This window comes from Mauremys reevesii, linkage group 5, assembly GCF_016161935.1.
Source record: "Mauremys reevesii isolate NIE-2019 linkage group 5, ASM1616193v1, whole genome shotgun sequence".
NCBI classification, from domain to species: Eukaryota; Metazoa; Chordata; order Testudines; family Geoemydidae; genus Mauremys; species Mauremys reevesii.
Window position 1 is genome coordinate 33,263,427 of NC_052627.1, and position 17,373 is coordinate 33,280,799.

At 42.5% G+C, this 17,373-nt stretch overlaps 1 long non-coding RNA gene across 1 annotated transcript; it reads right to left on the bottom strand.

Moving 5' to 3' along the window:
• Window positions 1–1,016: 1,016 nt before the first annotated feature.
• LOC120406066 lies at window positions 1,017–7,618 on the bottom strand. The gene is made up of 3 exons (XR_005599061.1): window positions 7,544–7,618; window positions 3,292–3,361; window positions 1,017–1,090 (listed from the first exon to the last, which is right to left on the bottom strand). It is a non-coding gene; the product is annotated as an uncharacterized LOC120406066 (long non-coding RNA).
• Between the last annotated feature and the right edge of the window lie 9,755 nt (window positions 7,619–17,373).

Genomic DNA, 17,373 nt, shown 5'->3' on the forward strand with positions numbered 1-17,373 from the left:
AGAATTGTTACAGTCCAATAGCTCTTCAGTTGTCTATGTGAAATGGAGCTCTTGATTGGCCAGTTTCTGCTGGAAAGGTATCCATTATTACAGCTGGCAAGCTCAGCAGAGACACAGAGGAGTGACTGGAAACTGAGCAGGACTCTAAGCCCTAGAGATGGTCAGAGGTGAGGCAAATTAGCAGAATAGAGAGTAGAAGCTTACATTGCTACAGCTACTTGTTATGTGAGTAAAGAGAGGACCTCAGCCTCTAGGTCTGTCAATCCATCAACTTCATTAGCATTCGATTCACTCTAATTATTATTTTATACTTCACAAAATAAAGCTGGTGCAAATTCTCATAACTGCACATTTGAAATTCACTTTTCATGACTATTCAGCAGTATTGTCTCAAGCTCTGTTGTTTCTGCAAACATGCCTGCCAGTAAATCTAGCCACCAGAATAGCTGCAGAGTAGAAGACGCAAAAGGAGAGCACATGGCAGGTGTTAGTCAATGTAAGTCATGTTTCAGCAAAGCACTTAAGCATGTGCTTAAATTTAATGCTTACGGGCTAAATGTTCAATGTTAGGTTCCTAACTTCTATTTAGGCTCCTAACTCCCACTGAAATCAATGGAAGTCAGTAGCCTAACTCCTTTTGAGCATTCAGCCCTAAGTGCTTTGCTGAACTGGACCTTCATGCATTACGGGAAGGCGTTCAGGTACCACAATGGATGCAATATCACAATCTGCATAAAATATAAACAAAATTATTTTAAAATGAGAAAAAATATGTATAGAGATTTGTTTTTCATGTTTTTTCCAGTTGTGTCCATAGGAGCCTTTACCACGGCTCAGATTTCTGCAGTGGAAACAAGTCACTGTCTCTATATATTACCCTTTTGATGAGCATTGCTCCTGAGCTTGTCTCCCTCCTCCTGTGCCATTCTAGCCTGAGTGTTCTCATCACTTTCTTGAACAATTTGCCAGATTTGTGACTCACGTTTAGTCTTATCCAAGTTATAATGTTTATTTCACAGGATGCCCAATTAAACAGTAATTCAATCTGCTGTGAAGTCTTGTTTCCTTCTTCTTTGGTGATTAGTATAACCTGAATAATGTAGCAAGCCAAATATATATATAAATCAGTAAACAACTGCAGCAATGTCTGGAGAGCAATCTGCAACTTTTCACACTATAAAGGGAAAAACTAAGAAAATATTAGCCCCGGTCACAATTTCTGACATTCCCAAACCCTCATCACTCTCATGAATGACAGCGCATTCTATGTTGTGATCTTATTACTTCTTTAAGAATCTTCCTTTTATGGAGCCACCACACCAAAGGGGGAATGTGGGGAGGCACTGGCATGATGCCACCCCCTGTTCCCCAATGCATGCTATATCCCTTTATGGGGCATAGTGGATTTTTCACTGTGTGTGGTCCTGTCTAACAAGCCACTGTGGAGTAGGGTGTGGGCCATGGCCCCACCCTCCCAACCCATTTTGGAATGGTGCTTTGTGCCCCACAAGGGGAGTCTGAAGGGACCAGTTCCTGTACTCCCCTGGTTGCAGGGAGTGCAAATGGTCCATGCACACTCCTACAACAACAGAGCACCAGTGTAATGGGCAAACACAATCTGGTACTGAATGATCAAAGCACTAAAACAGCTATCTGAGTGCACCAACCCTCTGCATGGTGTTGTCCATCAGTTATTCAGCTTCCAAATCACCGCTGACTGACTGCAGGGGAGTCCCACTGAATCTCTCCTTACTATTTACTTTCCTGCCTTCTTTGAGTGTTCTTTTCAGGTGACTTGCTGCGTTGGTGTGTATGGAAGGGGGAAGGTGCAAGAAGCCTCCTCTCCCTGCACAGGGATCAGTCAAAAATCAAAATCCCGCACAGGACTTCCAAGTGTCATGCATCTCATGTGACACTCATGCATATGGCATCCCTGGCACACATCCCCACAGCCCAGCTGAGATAGGCTGGTTCTGCAGAGCAGGGTTAATTTGGAGTCAAGGAAATAGAGCAGGGAGTCAACAGGAATGAGTAGTGTAATTTTTCAAATATTTACAAATTTAAATAGGCTGCTGTCTATTACACTGGGGGCCAATCAATCCCCACCCCCCACCAGCAAGTCCAGGATCTAGGGATCAGAAAGATGGTTTAGAACCATTTGCTCTTCCCATTCCCCTACACTCTTTTATTGTCTCATTAGAGATTCTGGACCATTCTACTTAACAAAAGAATCCTGGCTTTGGAATCTTGGCCAAATTCAGCCCTGGCATAAAGCAAGGGCAACTTTATTGAAAGCACTGGATTTGCTCCTGTTTACACCTGTGCTGAATTTGGCCTGTTTATACAAATAATTCAAATAGGAATTTACATTTTCAAAAGCACCACACACAAATTAATGAGTTCATGGCCAGATTGAGCCTGCCTTTCACCCGCCTACGTTGAGGGGAGGCTATGGGGTGTGGGGTGCTTGCGGGGATCTTCCAGGGCCAAGCAAAATTCTAGCCCCTGGGTGCATGGAAGCACAGGGACTGCTCCATCCTTCTTCCTGAGGACGGTACAATGCACCAAAGGTGGAGGGAAGGAAGTCAGGCCATGGTCAAATCTCCTTCCCCTCTGACTGGCTCATGGAAGGCAACTGGTGCACAATAGGGATTGTTCCACCTCAAAAAGGGTGTAGAAGCAGGCACTCTCTCCCTGCAGCCTGCATAACTCAGGGAGGAATGCTATGATTAAGAAGGAAGAATTCCCCCTTGAGCTCCTGAGTTGACAGTGCTGTCCTGTATTTCTCATTACATTGGGCTGTGCATATGTGGCATAGCTAAGTTCTACATTGGCAGTATTCTGCCTCTATTTTCTAACTTTTCTTTTTGGGTTATGGGGGGTGAGGAAGAGTTCTGAGCTTTCATTTGTTTGGCTCTAACATCCCAAAATTCTTTCCCAAAACCTTTTCAGTGTGCTTCCCTGAGACTTTAAAAAAAAACACAGGTAGATTAATTGGAATAATTAAATTTCCCTCTGAGTGATCTCTTTGATAAATGGGTCTACTTAGAACTTTCAATTAAGCACCATGACCTGCTGTGAAGTCAGACTCAGGTGTCATTTACACTGAGATCATCTGAATTATTTTATATTTTATTTCTTTCTTCATCTGGTTTCCTTTCTTACCTACATATTAGAATCCCCATTTATCAGAGTGTTACTTTAAAAGGCATGGTCACGCCATTTTTAATATTTGCACTGATGTTTATAATAAGCCTCTTGGACTACTGAAACCTAAATCTTTCCTCTTACCATACAGTTTTCATTCGCTGCAGGTGCTTGCTAATTTGTTATTGCTGGGTTGTTCAGAAATTCCAGGTTGCTGGTAAAAAGAATGTGAAAAGAGATGGTTTCAAGTAACAACTTAAAGAGAACGAACACAACCTTGGAAACAGATAACGTCAAAGTTAAGGTCATTGACAGTAATATGCAAGTCATTCTGGACTTCAGCTAAAGCTAAGGGTTCTGCATTTTTGTATACTATACACTGTAAGTAAATGTCCAGCTACTACTTGGAACTTTTGAATTGCTTGGATTACTAATGTTGGGGTATAGTGAATTCTTCTCCTGCATTCTAGGTATGTTCGGGATATAATTTTGTGGTATTTGTAAGTTATATCAAGGGCACTTAGGTGCCCCATTTCATTGTGTTATTAAAATAAATAAATCTTCCTAATATCTCTTTTTAAGAGCTTGCAATTTTTCCTAATCATATAGCCATAGGTATATAGATAGATCGTTTGAGGCATAAAAAGAGATGTATATGCATCTGTGTGTATACACACATACACACACTAAAAAACAAGAGGTCCACCAATTAAATTAAAAAAGCAAAAATAATCTGACCAAAGGATTTTTTTTGTTATTATTACACAATAGCTACCGGTAATTAACCTGTGGAACTCTCTGCCATAGATAATATTGAAAAGAAGAGCTTACTAGACTCCAAAAATGATCAGACACTTGTAGGAGTAGTAAGAAACCATGCACAGGTACCCTAGTTAGGATAACATTTATAAGGTTTACCAACCCACACACTTCAAGATATAAACAAATCACTAAATATCTGGGGTTGGAAGACTATTCCTCCCCACCCCCCCAGATTCATGTATTGTAAAATAGTCCATTTGGATTTTTACACCTCCCTCTGAAAAATCTTGAAATGACCATCGAAACCAGGATGCTGGATAGAGGGACTACTGGCCTGATATCATCTGGCAATTCCTAAATTCTACGTTTATAGGTATCTCTCTCCCCTCTCTGTCTCCTCTAATACTATGTAATTTATAAGATATGTATATAATGTATACTGTAATTTATCTAGTGTATAATTGTATATGTTTATGGTCTAAACTTCTGGGCTTGGCCTCGATACAACCAATTAAATTAAAATTCTCCACATGCCAGAGTTAGTTTAACATGAATTAAATCATCCCACTGCACTGTTTTCTTAGAATTTCAAAGAATTTTCTGCCATTTGAATACATCATGCTCTCTCTCCACATATGAATCTAAATGTAGTCAGACCTCAGATTGTCTGTATGGTGCAAAGGATATTGAATGGGTTCTGACATCTGAGAGTTTGGATAACTGACAAAAATTTCAATGCAATTAAAATAAGTTAAGGAACATGAATTCATTGCAAATAAATTAGGTTTTGAGGAATATCAAAGTTTGACTGTAAATTCAAATGTCACATTCCTTTTCTCTCAGCAAAACAACCAACAGGTCCTCATGCATCCAATACAGATTTGTTATACTGAGTACATGTCTAATTGTTTAAACTGTTAATATAAATATGACTAATGCAAAATAATATAGATTTAGGATTAAAAAATGTGACCGCGGTAGACAAATACATGAACTATTAATGAGAGAGCATTATGTGATTAATATTTATCCAACAGCCTCTCCCTTTGAAGCACATCTTGCTGTCCTATAGGACTGTACTGTTAAAGCAGTACAGGGGAAAAATGTACCTGACTCCTCCTTTTGCTAATGGGAGCTCTGTGCATGCCTCTCCATGTGATGCATAGAACAATTTAGCTGTTATTGCTCTGAGGAGGAGAGAACTTGAATAGCAGTGGCTTTGGAGAGCAAAATAAAAAGAAACTTGCTAAGGGCCTTTGAAAATACAGTTGCTGTGTTTTTTCTTCCTAAGCATTGCTGCAGTAAATAACTGCTTTAAGATTCCTCTTTACATACGTGACATGAAAGGGATAACAGCATGACTTGCATCAGAATCCATTCAAAACTGATGTTTGAGTACCAGTCCTGCTCCCAAACCATCCTTTTCCGCCTGCTTCTGGCCTAGTTGGGAGTGTTTTGAGCAGGATTTTCAAAAACAGGTGCCTAAAATTAGGCTCCTAAATCCATATAGAGTAGAGCTGTTCAGATATTCTCTGATGGAACTTTTTTCCCATCAGAGGATGCAAATTTGTCAAAATAGAAACCTTTCACGGAGACTGTTCAGTTTCATCAAAATTGTGATGGAAGCTGGGCACGCTCCTGACAGTACCCTGCCTGGTTTCCTGCCAATTTGCTTGCTAAGCTCCTGCACAGCCCACCTGGTAGACAGCAGGGAGCAAAGGAGCCTTGGCTCCAAAGCTCCAAAGAAGTGCTTGTTGGGAATTTTTTGATTAAATTTTTTTTTAGCAGAATATGTTGATTCATGATCATCAAAACTCTTTGTGGGAATGGGTCAGTTTTGACAAACTTCTCATTAAAAAAAAAACTGTTGGGAAAAAGTTTGGACTGATGAAGCACTCAGTTGGCTTTGGCTTACATGCCTTGCTCAATTGGGGGCATAGAGCCTAAATATGGGTTAGGCGCCTGTAGCGGGGCAGTCACCCTGCTCTGGCTAAGAGGGGTTAAAAGCAGCCCTGGAGAGAGCTGCAGCTGAGCCAATAGGGTAGGCTGATTGGGGAAGCAGCCACAGCTGGGGCCACACCCCAATCAGGCCACATCTGACCCTATAAAAGGGCTGTGATGAAGGTGCTGAGAGAGTCTCTAGCTGTGGAGAGAGATAGGCCTGGCTGCTTGGGAGCTCAGCAGGGTAGCTAGAGTGGAGCAGGGCTGGGGAAAGGCCAGAGGGGCTGGGGAGCGCCAGGCTGGAAAACCCCCAGGCTGCAGACCTTGCAACCCCAGTACCCTTCCCAGATCCCCAGGCTGGGAAGGGTACTGGGGTTGCAGAGGTGCAGCCCAGGGTAGGCAAAGGCAGCAGGTCCAAACTCCCGCTGCCGACGATGAGTGGTATAGACTGCAGTCTGCCCCAGTGAGCGGGGGCTAGATGGTGACTGGCACTAGCCACTGAAGTGAGGTGGGGATAGAGGGTTGGGAGACCCAGAGAGTGGGGGTACTGGGAGGGGGCAGCATCCAATAGAAGGGGCACTGAGGTCCAGGAGGGACATTGGGGCCAGTGGCAAGCGGGACATCAGCCAGCAGAAGGTGCGCTGGAGCTGGAGAGCTAATTCCCAGGACAACCAGCAGGAGGCGCCGTGCTGGTGAGTCATCGCATCGCTACTGAGCCTTACGTGAAACACACATTTTTGAAATCTTGGTCTTAGATTATTTCTTTACTTCTCATTTGTTTAATGTTTTGCTAATTAAAATGATATGCACCAAAGTGTTTTAAATACATCACAAAACTTCAGTCCAACCCCTTCAACAAAAGGCCAAGTTGTACAATACAAGGTCCTCGGGAGTTATACACATCCTACTGCCAGTAGGTTAGGAGCAAATGTGTACGGACTCTAGTGCATCTTGCCTAAGGCTTTGTCTATACTAGCACTTTTGTCAGGAAAACTTTTGTTGGTCATAAAAACACACCCCTGACCGACATAAGTTTCACCAACAAAAGTGTTGGTATGAACAGCGCTATGTCGGTGGGAGATGCTCTCCTGCCAACATAGCTACTGCTGCTCATTGGGGGTGGGTTAATTATGCTGGCAGGAGAGTTCTCTCTCCTGCCAGCACAGAGCAGCTAAACAGGAGACCTTACAGCGGTGCAGCTGATGTGCCACTGTAAGGTTCGTAGTGTAGACCACAAAGGAGACCAGGGTTAATTCCTACTTCAGCCTCACACTTCCTGTGTGACCTAGTGCAAGTTGATTAATTTAGCAAGTTCCCCATCTATAAAATGGGGATGTGCTTTCCCACCTCAAGTTCATTACTGACTGTGAGGTTATTTGAAGGGCCATACAAGCACCTAGATTCGTCAATATAGGACCTTCCAAAGAAAAATGATCCAACAGAAGTGTGCATACTTCTTGATTGTTTTCATCAGCATGTGTTGTCCTTATTCCCAATATTTAATTTATTACAAAATATTAAAGGATTTTTGTGTATGTTTCGAAAGTGTAACTGGGAGAGGAACAGCAGGGAATAAAATGTTCTCTATATTACAGGATTAATAACATAATGGGGAAAAGAGAGAGTATCTTGGCATTTGACAGAGACAATAAATATGTGCCTTCCATTCTGATCTATATAGTATATCACATACCCAATACATTCTCCGGCATGCTCTATCTCCTGCATTATTGTCTGCCTATCGTGTCTGCTTTGATATCAAGAATTCATGTAATATAGATTGAAAAAATTCTCCAAGTACATCCTAGTCACACAAATGAGCCATGTACACATTTCCTAAATTGTGTCATCATCCAATGATCATTGTGACATCCTAAGAAATGCTTTGATAAACCTTTATAGGTAAACAGTATCAAAGTCTCTAGCCCTTCACAAACATAGAGTAATCATTTTCAGCTCTATTTCTTAACCTTCCTATACATCTAGCTTCCTTGAGTATGTAGTTTTCAGTCAGATTTTGCCTATCAAAAATTGAGTGCACGGCCCACTTGATCCATGTAAGTCTGGGTTCAGAATAGGTTACTGAAACTGTACTGCTTTAAGGTCCTTCAGTGATTTGCTTCTGTTTCCTCAAGTTTAATTTTGCTTGACTTACTGTATCTGCAAACTCAATACCATTGATCAAAGCATTCTCATTGATCAGCTAGTCTGTATTTGTGTTTCAGTGCCTTGTGCTACATTTATTCATGCCATATTTAACCATCCATGTTATTTCTAAAGGGTGCCCTTCCTGTTTTCTCTTATGCTTTGCTGATGGATATCTTTCAGGGTTCTGTTTGGGGACACCTGTTTTCTTTTTTTTAGCATCCTCTTTGAGAAGCTAATTTCTATGAGTGGAGTTAAGGATAACATTTTCATTGGTGATATTCAGAATTATTTTTGTTTTCTAATGCTGTCTCTGGGTGTGTTATGCAACATCTGGTTGTTATCACATAATGGAAATATCTTCCTTTTTCTTATCTTAATTACCGATTGAAAAGTTGGAACTTTCAGGATAAAAGGCAGTAAATAAATGCGAGATATTTTTTCACTATAAATGTGGGGAAGATGCTTAAGGAAATCAAGGCTCAGGTGATCTTCAGTGGGATTCTGCCTGTTCCTAGAGAAGGGCGACAAAGGTGTGACAAGATTATGGTGATCAACAGACGGCTCAGGCAGTGGTGCTATAAGGAGGGCTTTGGGATGTATGGCCACTAAGAGGACTGTTCTGTCGGGATGGACTTCACCTGAGTAGGGAGGGTAATAGACTTCTAGGATGGAGGCTGGCTCAACTGATTAAAAGAGCTTTAAACTAGGAATTGGGGGGAGATGGTTGGGAGATGTCCATGTAATCTCCAAAGCGGATTTGAGAGGGAAGAAAACAAAGCAAGAAAGGATACTGTCATGGGTAGGAGAATGGACATATGGAGTAAGGGTACTGTAGATACAATTTTAATCGGTGATACTGGCGGTAGAACATTGGGCCTAATTGGGTAAAGAATGCGAGTGAAGCCAAACAGCAAGAATTAAGATGTTTTTACACCAATGCAAGGAGCCTAGGTAACAAAATGGAGGAACTAGAGCTACTGGTGCAGGAAGTGAAACCGGATATTATGGGGATAACAGAAACATGGTGGAATAGTAGTCATGACTGGAGTACAGGTATTGAAAGGTATGTGAAATATTGAAAGACAGAAATAAAGGCAAAGGTGGTAGAGTAGCATGATGAGGTAGACTGTAAAGAAATAAGAAGGAATGAAATGGATAAGACAGAGTCTGTCTGGGCAAAAATCACATTGGGGAAGAAAGCTACTAGAGCCTCCCCTGAGATAGTGCTTGGGGTGTGCTATAGACCGCCGGGACCTGATTTAGATATGGATAGAGACCTTTTTAATGTTTTTAATGAAGTAAATATAATGGGAATTGTGTGATCATGGGAGACTTTAACTTCCCAGATATAGACTGGAGGACAAGTGCTAGTAATAATAATAGGGCTCAGAGTGTCCTAGATGCGATAGCTGATGGATTCCTTCACCAAGTAGTTGTTAACCAACAAGAGGGGATGCCATTTTAGATTTGGTTTTGGTGAGTAGTGAGGACCTCATCGAAGAAAAGGTTGTAGGGGACAACCTTGGTTCGAGAGATCATGAGCTAATTCAGTTTAAACTAAATGGAAGGATAAACAAAAATAGATCTGTGACTAGGGTTTTTTATTTCAAAAGGGCTAACTTTAAAGAATTAAGGAAATTAGTTAGGGAAGAGGATTGGACTGAAGAACTTGGGGATCTAAAGGTGGAGGAAGCCTGAAATACTTCAAGTCAAAGTTGCAGAAACTATCAGAAGCCTGCATCCCAAGAAAGGGGAAAAAATTCATAGGCAGGAATTGTAGTCCAAGCTGGATGAGCAAGCATCTCAGAGAGGTGATTAAGAAAAAGCAGAAAGCCTACAAGGAATGGAAGATGGGAGTGATCAGCAAGGAAAGCTACTTTATTGAGGTCAGAACATGTAGGGATAAAGTTAGAAAGCCATGTAGAGTTTTCCCTTGCAAAGGGAATTAAAACCAATAGTAAAAGGTTCTATAGCCATATAAATAAGAAGAAAACAAAGAAAGAAGAAGTAGGACCACTAAACACTGAGGATGTAGTGGAAGTTAAGGATAATCTAGGCATGGCCCAATATCTAAACAAATACTTTGCCTCAGTCTTTAATGAGGAGCTTAGGGATAATGGTAGGATGACAAATAGGAATGAGGATATGGAGGTAGATATTATCACATACGAGGTAGAAACCAAACTCTAACAGCTTAATGGGACGAAATCAGGGGGCTCAGATAATCTTCATCTGAGAATATTAAAGGAACTGGCACATGAAATTGAAATCCCATTAGCAAGAATTTTTAATGAATCTGTAAACTCAGAGGTTGTACCGTATGACTGGAGAATTGCTAACATAGTTCCTATCTTTAAGAAAGGGAAAAAAGTGATTTGGGCAACTACAGGCCTGTCAGTTTGACATCTGTAGTACGCAAGGTCTTGGAAAAAATTTTGAAGGAAAAAGTAGTCAAGGACATTGAGGTCAATGGTAATTGGGACAAAATATAACATGGTTTTACAAAAGGTAGATTGTGCCAAACCAACCTGATCTTCGTCTTTGAGAAGGTAACAGATTTTTTAGACAAAGGAAATGCAGTGGATCTAATTTACCTCGATTTCAGCATTTGATACGGTTCCACATGAGGAATTATTAACTAAATTGGAAAAGATGGGGATCAATATGAAAATTTTAAGGTGGATAAGGAACTGGTTAAAGGGGAGACTACAACAGGTCATACTGAAAGGTGAATTGTCAGGCTGGAAGGAGGTTACTAGTGGAGTTCCTCAGGGATCAGTTTGGGGACCAATCTTATTTAATCTTTTTATTACTGACCTTGGCACAAAAAGTGGGAATGTGCTAATAAAGTTTGTGGATGACACAAAGCTGGGAGGTATTGCCAATACAGAGAAGGACAGGGATATCATACAGGAAGATCTGGATGACCTTGTAAACTGGAGTAATAGTAATAGGATGAAATTTAATAATGAAAAGTGCAAGGTCATGAATTTAGGGATTAATAACAAAAAATATGTTATAAGCTGGGGAGACATCAGTTGGAAGTAACAGAGGAGGAGAAGGACCTCGGAGTATTGGTTGATCACAGGATGACTATAAGCCGCTAATGTGATATGATCGTGGGAAAAAAGCTAATGTGGTCTTGGGATGCATCAGGCGAGGTATTTCCAGTAGAGATAAGGAAGTGTTAGTACCATTATACAAGGCACTGGTGAGACCTCATCTGGAATACTATGTGCAGTTCTGGTCTCCCATTTTTAAGAAGGATGAATTCAAACTGGAACAGGTTCAGAGAAGGGCTACTAAGATGATCTGAGGAATGGAAAACTTCTCATATGAAAAGAGACTCAAAGAGCTTGGCTTGTTTAGCCTAACCAAAAAAAGGCTGAGGGGAGATATGATTGCTCTCTATAAATATATCAGAGGGATAAATACCAGGGAGGGAGAGGAATTATTTAAGCTCAGTACAATGTGGACACGAGAACAAATGGATATAAACTGGCTATCAGGAACTTTAGACTTGAAATTAGACTAAAGTTTCTAACCATCAGAGGAGTGAGGTTCTGGAAAAGCCTTCCAAGTGGGGTAGTGGGGGAAAAAGACATATCTGGCTTCAAGACTAAGTTTGATAAGTTTATGGAGGGGATGATATAATGGGATAGCCTAATTTTGGCAATTAATCCATCTTTGACTACTAGCGGTAAATATGCCCAATGGCTTGTGATGGGATGTCAGATGGGGTGGGATCTGAGTTACTACAGAGAATTCTTTCCTGCGTGTCTGGCTGGTAAGTCTTGCCCACATGCTCAGGGTTTAGCTGATCGCCATATTTGGGGTAAGGAAGGAATTTTCTTCCAGGGCAGATTGGCAGAAGCCCTGGGGGGTTTTCACCTTCCTCTGCATCGTGGGGCACGGGTCACTTGCTGGAAGGTTCTCTGCACCTTGAAGTCTTTAAACCATGATTTGAGGACTTCAATGGCTCAGACACAGATTTGATACAGGAGTGGGTGGGTGAGATTCTGTGGCCTGCATTGTGCAGGTCAGACTAGATGATCATAATGGTCCCTTCTGACGTTAAAGTCTCTGATTCTGTGATCTTGGCTAATAGCCATTGATGGACCTCCATGAACTTATCTAATTCTTTTTTGAACCCCAATATAATTTTGGCCTTCACAACATGCTCTGTCAATGATTTCCACAGGTTGCTGTGTGAAGCACTTCCTTTTGTTTGTTTTTAAACCTCCTGCCTATTAATTTCACTGAGTGACCCCTGGTTTTTGTGTTATGTGAAGGAATAAACAACACTTCCTTATTCCCTTTTTCCACCTCATTCATGATTTTATAGATGTCTATTATATTATCTCACAGTCTTCTCTTTTCCAGGCTGATGAGTCTCAGTCTTTTTAATTTCTCCTTATATGGAAGATGTTCCATACCTTTAATCATTTTTGTTACCCTTCTCTGTATCTCTTCCAGTTCTAATATATCTTTTTTGAGATGAGGTGACCAGAACTGCATGCAGCATTCAAGGTGTGGGTGTACCATGGATTTATATAGTGGGTTTATGATATTTTCTATCTTATTATCTATCCCTTTCCTAATGGTTCCCAACATGCTGTTAGCTTTTTTGACTGCTGCTCCACATTGAGCAGATGTTTTCAGAGAACTATCCACAATGATGCCAAGATCTCTTTCTTCAGTGGTAGCAGCTAATTTAGATGCCATCATTTTGTCTGTATAGTTGGGAATGTTTTCCAGTGTGCATTACGTTGCATTTATCAACAATGAATTGCATCTGCCATTTTGTTGCCCATCACCCAGCTTTGTGAGATCCCATTGTAACTCTTCACTTTGGACTTAAGTATTTTGAGCGAGTTCAGAGCAGCCCAGAATCTCCCAAAGTGCTTTGTGCTATAGCCCCATCCACTGGCATGCACTGGTGTATATAGGCCAAAGGAGAGAGTAGAATCCCTCCCACAGTTTTTAGATGCTCTCTGTTGCTAAAACATTGGTTCAAGCCATCATAGGCACCAACTCTGTGGGTTCTCTGGAGCTGGAGCACCCCTGGAAAAAGAAATAGTGGGTGCTCAGTACCTACCAGCCACCGGCCAATCAGCTGCTTGGTGGCAGGTAGAAGGAGCTGGGGGGAGGGGGTGGAGTGGTGGTGGAAGAGGCAGTGCACTGGGGGAGAGGGTAGAGTGGGAGCGGGAAGAGGTGGAATGAGAGCAGGGTGCACTCAGGGAGGGGGCGGAGTAGGGACGGGAAGAGGTAGAGGAAGGGTGGGGCCTTGGGGGAAGGGACAGAGTGTGAGTGGAGCCTCAGGGTGGAGCGGGGGTGGAACTCCCACCCAGAAATATGAAAGTTGGCACCTGTGCAAATCATAACAAATAATGAGCATTTATATGCCTGTCAGTCTTTAAAATACTTTACCCCACATGCATTCTGGAATTTATTAGGTTGTCATCTTTTATTGATTGGGGAACTGAGACAAAGAGGCACTCATTTTTAGATGCCTACCTTTACACACCCATGGCTGAAAATGAGATTGCCAAGGGCTATGGAGGGAGTTTAATTTAGAGTCAAAATTAGAAACCAGGGGTTCTTGTTTTCTAGCTCTGTGCTCAGACTGCTGGACCCTTCCTTCACTCCTTCCATTTATTTGTATTACATTTGAACTATTATAATGATCATTGCCTACTTCTCTCTCAATAGTCTGAGAGTGAAAAGTTGATCTATCCTTGTCATTCACATGTTACTTCATTATGGCCTCATGTACCCATTGGCTACCAATATAGCTGAGAATTAGGGTGTTAGAGCAGTTCACTGTTCAGTGCAAAGAGAATGTGGTAGGGACTGAGGATCTGGCTTTATTGCTTTAACTAGAGGCAGGAAAATAACCAAACATTTTCAAGCCTCCTTATACACTACAAAGAGGGATGGGAGAAGGCCACAAGCCCATTTTCTTTCTTCCTGGGAAAACAAAAATAAAAAAACTACACGTTTTTCTTGTATTCAAAGTGTTTTTTCCCACACAAAAAAAGGGGGATCTAAATAGCTTTCATTTAAAGTGTTTCTGGCCAACAGTAACATCAGAACCAAAGCATCTCACATTATATTTCTGTCATTTGTTCAGTTACCCACTGTATTAGCCTCCTATCATTCAATGAGCTCTGCATGAGCAGACTCCTGGTACCCATACAGAGCCCCATTGAAGTCGACAAGGCTCCATGCAGGAGCAGAGGTCCCTCCTCATACTGTTGCCTCAGAGCTTACAATCTAACTATAAGACAAGATAGAGCAAATGGATACAGACAGACTGGGAAATACACGGAAACAATACGACAACTGGTCAGCATGATAGGCTGTGGCATCAGTGCACCAGTGGCTCAATGATTTCCAAATGTGTAGGCATCACAGCAAAGGAGCATTTAAAGGAGAGATTTGAAGGAGGATAATGACGTAGCTTTGCAGATGTTTACAGGGGGCACCTCCCAAGCATGTGGGGGAGCATGGGAGACAACCTTCAAAATTTGACAAGTGGGGAGGCAGACATCGTGGGCTGCTCCGAGGCAGGAGTCAACATTTTGATAGTCAATGAGAGATGAGAGGTAGGCAGGGGACAGATTGTGAAGGCTTTGAAAGTGAACACAAGTAGGTTATGTTTGATGCAAAAGAGAAGGGCGAGTCTGTGGAGGAATACAAAGATGGGGACTTCCATGGTCAAAGTAATGAGGTAGGGAAATGAACTTTGCAGCAGCATTCTGAATGGATCTGTGCAGGACAAGATGGCATGTGTCATGGCCAGAGAAAAGAATATTGCAGTAACTGGGATATGAGATGAGAGCCTAGATGAGAGCTTTAGCTATGAGGGTGGATAGACAAGGCCACATCTTAGAGATGTGATGCAGAAAAAATAGATGAGATTTAGCCATATCTTGGATGTGAGAACCTAGAAAGAGATCTGAGCAGAACACGACACCCAGGTTATAGGCCTGAGTAACAGGCAGGATGGTGATGTTGTCCACAGTGATTGAGAAAAGTGTGTGTGGAGGGAGGGGGGACGGGGAACAAGAAGAAGGCTTAGCAGGATCAGGACCCCCCAGGTATTTGCCTCCTCCATCTCCTGTTCAGCCGCCTTCTGTTCTACCATGAGTTAAATCAAAAGTAAAGTAGAGCAGTCCCTAGCCTGAGCAAACCATTCAGAGAGAAATCCAAACACAGTCTCTCCCTGCACAGCCTAGATCTTGATCATACGCACTCATAGGTTTGTGTTTGTCTAGTCTGGCTCAGAAAATATGAACCTTTTCACCCAGCTCTAGTAATAACTGTACAGGCCTTACACAGTTCTGTACTCTATTCCTGGAATAAGATTACCAGTAAGATTAAGGCCTCCGGTTGTGAGCAGATTTCACAGGATTAATGTTATCCAGTCTACTTCTGAAACAGAGAATAAAATACAGGAAAGGACACAGCATTATATTACTGAAAATACTAGAGGCTGCTGGGGACAAGTACCTGTAATTAAAAACTCAAAGGTTAAAATATAGTGGGGGAAGCAAGTAAGTGGGAAAAGCATAGGCAGGCCTACAATTCTCATATGCCACCAGAAGAGGGCTCTCGTGTCCTTTTTATGCTTCAAGAGATTTAAATCGAGATTTCCTTGGATAACATTTTCCAGGCATAAATCAAAACCAAAGGAATAACCTTTGATTTATCATTCCTAATGGAGATGTACATCATATTGGTGTGTCATCACATTTCAACATTGGCCATTATGATGCCAATCATATAGTAATTTTCTTCCTTGTCATAATCAGTGATGAAGGTGTACATTTCCATCAGCACAATTAGGTTTTCCTGTTACTTAATGGTGGCAGAGGGCACTAGGCAGCATACCTACTTATGCTGCTTCTAACTCCTTCATGACCTGGCTTTTCTAAAATCATATGCCAGCCACCATTGCCCCACTACCACTGTCCTGTACTTAAATGTCACCTTTGCTCAGATAGTTGAAAAATATATTAATGATTATTACAAACTGCAGAGGTGTCAAAATACTGGTTAAGTACACACTATCCAAAAACAGCCACTCTTACCATTTAAGAGCTATTTGGTGCCCTAGGTGAAGTTAGTTGGGGGCTATCAGTCAGTCAACATAACACTGTCCACAACAAAAAACCACCTTGTTAGCAGGCTGAGCAGAAAGACCAAGGTCTGAATGGGCCTGGAGAGTAAACTAGCTTCCCAACTTTAGAGATGTCCCTCCAGGTCAGGTTTAAACAACGGTGGCCGAGGAAAACGGTGCATTCCTGTGGTTCATGTTGAAACTCTTCCACTGGTAAATGACTTCTGTCAGTTTTGTGTCTAAGGCAGTGAACTGAGCCCCAGGAGATGTGGGTGCAGAACAAACCCTTCAGGATGAACAAGAAGGAAAAAGCTGCCCCGCTTGTGCCCAACTTGTCAGTCAGCACCATGACAGGCTGCATCTCCGCTACCCCTGTTTGCATTCCTCTTGGCCCTCCACACAACATCCCTGCCCCCCTCCTTTCAACATTGCTTCCCTCCTTCCACCCAGAAGGAAAGCGCCCCTCTTCCACCTCTATCAGTGTCTCTCCCGTGTCCTCAGAGTTCTCCAGCCACGTGATTTGCTCCCACCTGCACCAGGAAAGAGACACACGAGCAGGCTGTGAACATGGGTCCCCGCTAGTTGCGGGGCGGGGTGCAGGAGCCTTTTGGATGCACTAGCACTGTGGCAGGTGCACGCAGTCAGCAGCTGGAGCACAGATCTCTTAGCAGCTCTGTGAGCACCAGCGGAGCGGCAAGCTTTGCAGCGGGCCTGCCCGGGGGATTAATTGTCCCCAGCTAACTGCACCCCTGGGGTTCAGAGCAGTAGTTAACCATCAGCTCCACTGTCAACAGCATAAAACCTTCTGTCCAGAGCCTGAAGCAGCATGATTTATTGGCACATCAAAGACCATAAAAGCCAAGCAGCTGCCTCCCCCTTGGCCCATGATGGGAGAGTGTGAGTGGGAAATGGCAGAGCAGCAGCTAAGGCCCCTTTCATTCTGAGCAAGAAGAAATGGGAAGGGAGTTTAATCCAAAATATTTGCTCTGTTTTAACCCAACCCCAGGGAATTTCCCAGTGTAGCTAACTCGGATATTGTCAGTGACCCAAGGTGCGGAATGCAGTTCCCTCTGTGCATGCCTTAAAGCCTTGCACAGAGAACATCATCAAGCGTCTCCCCCTGCATTTGCTCCATGGAAGTTACCAAGTCTGGCTGCAGCAAAGCTCACTATTAACCCCCTCGTGCCAGGGCTTATTCCCTGTATGGAGCATGGCCCACCCGACCGCAGGCCCTAAGTCAGTGGTTCTCA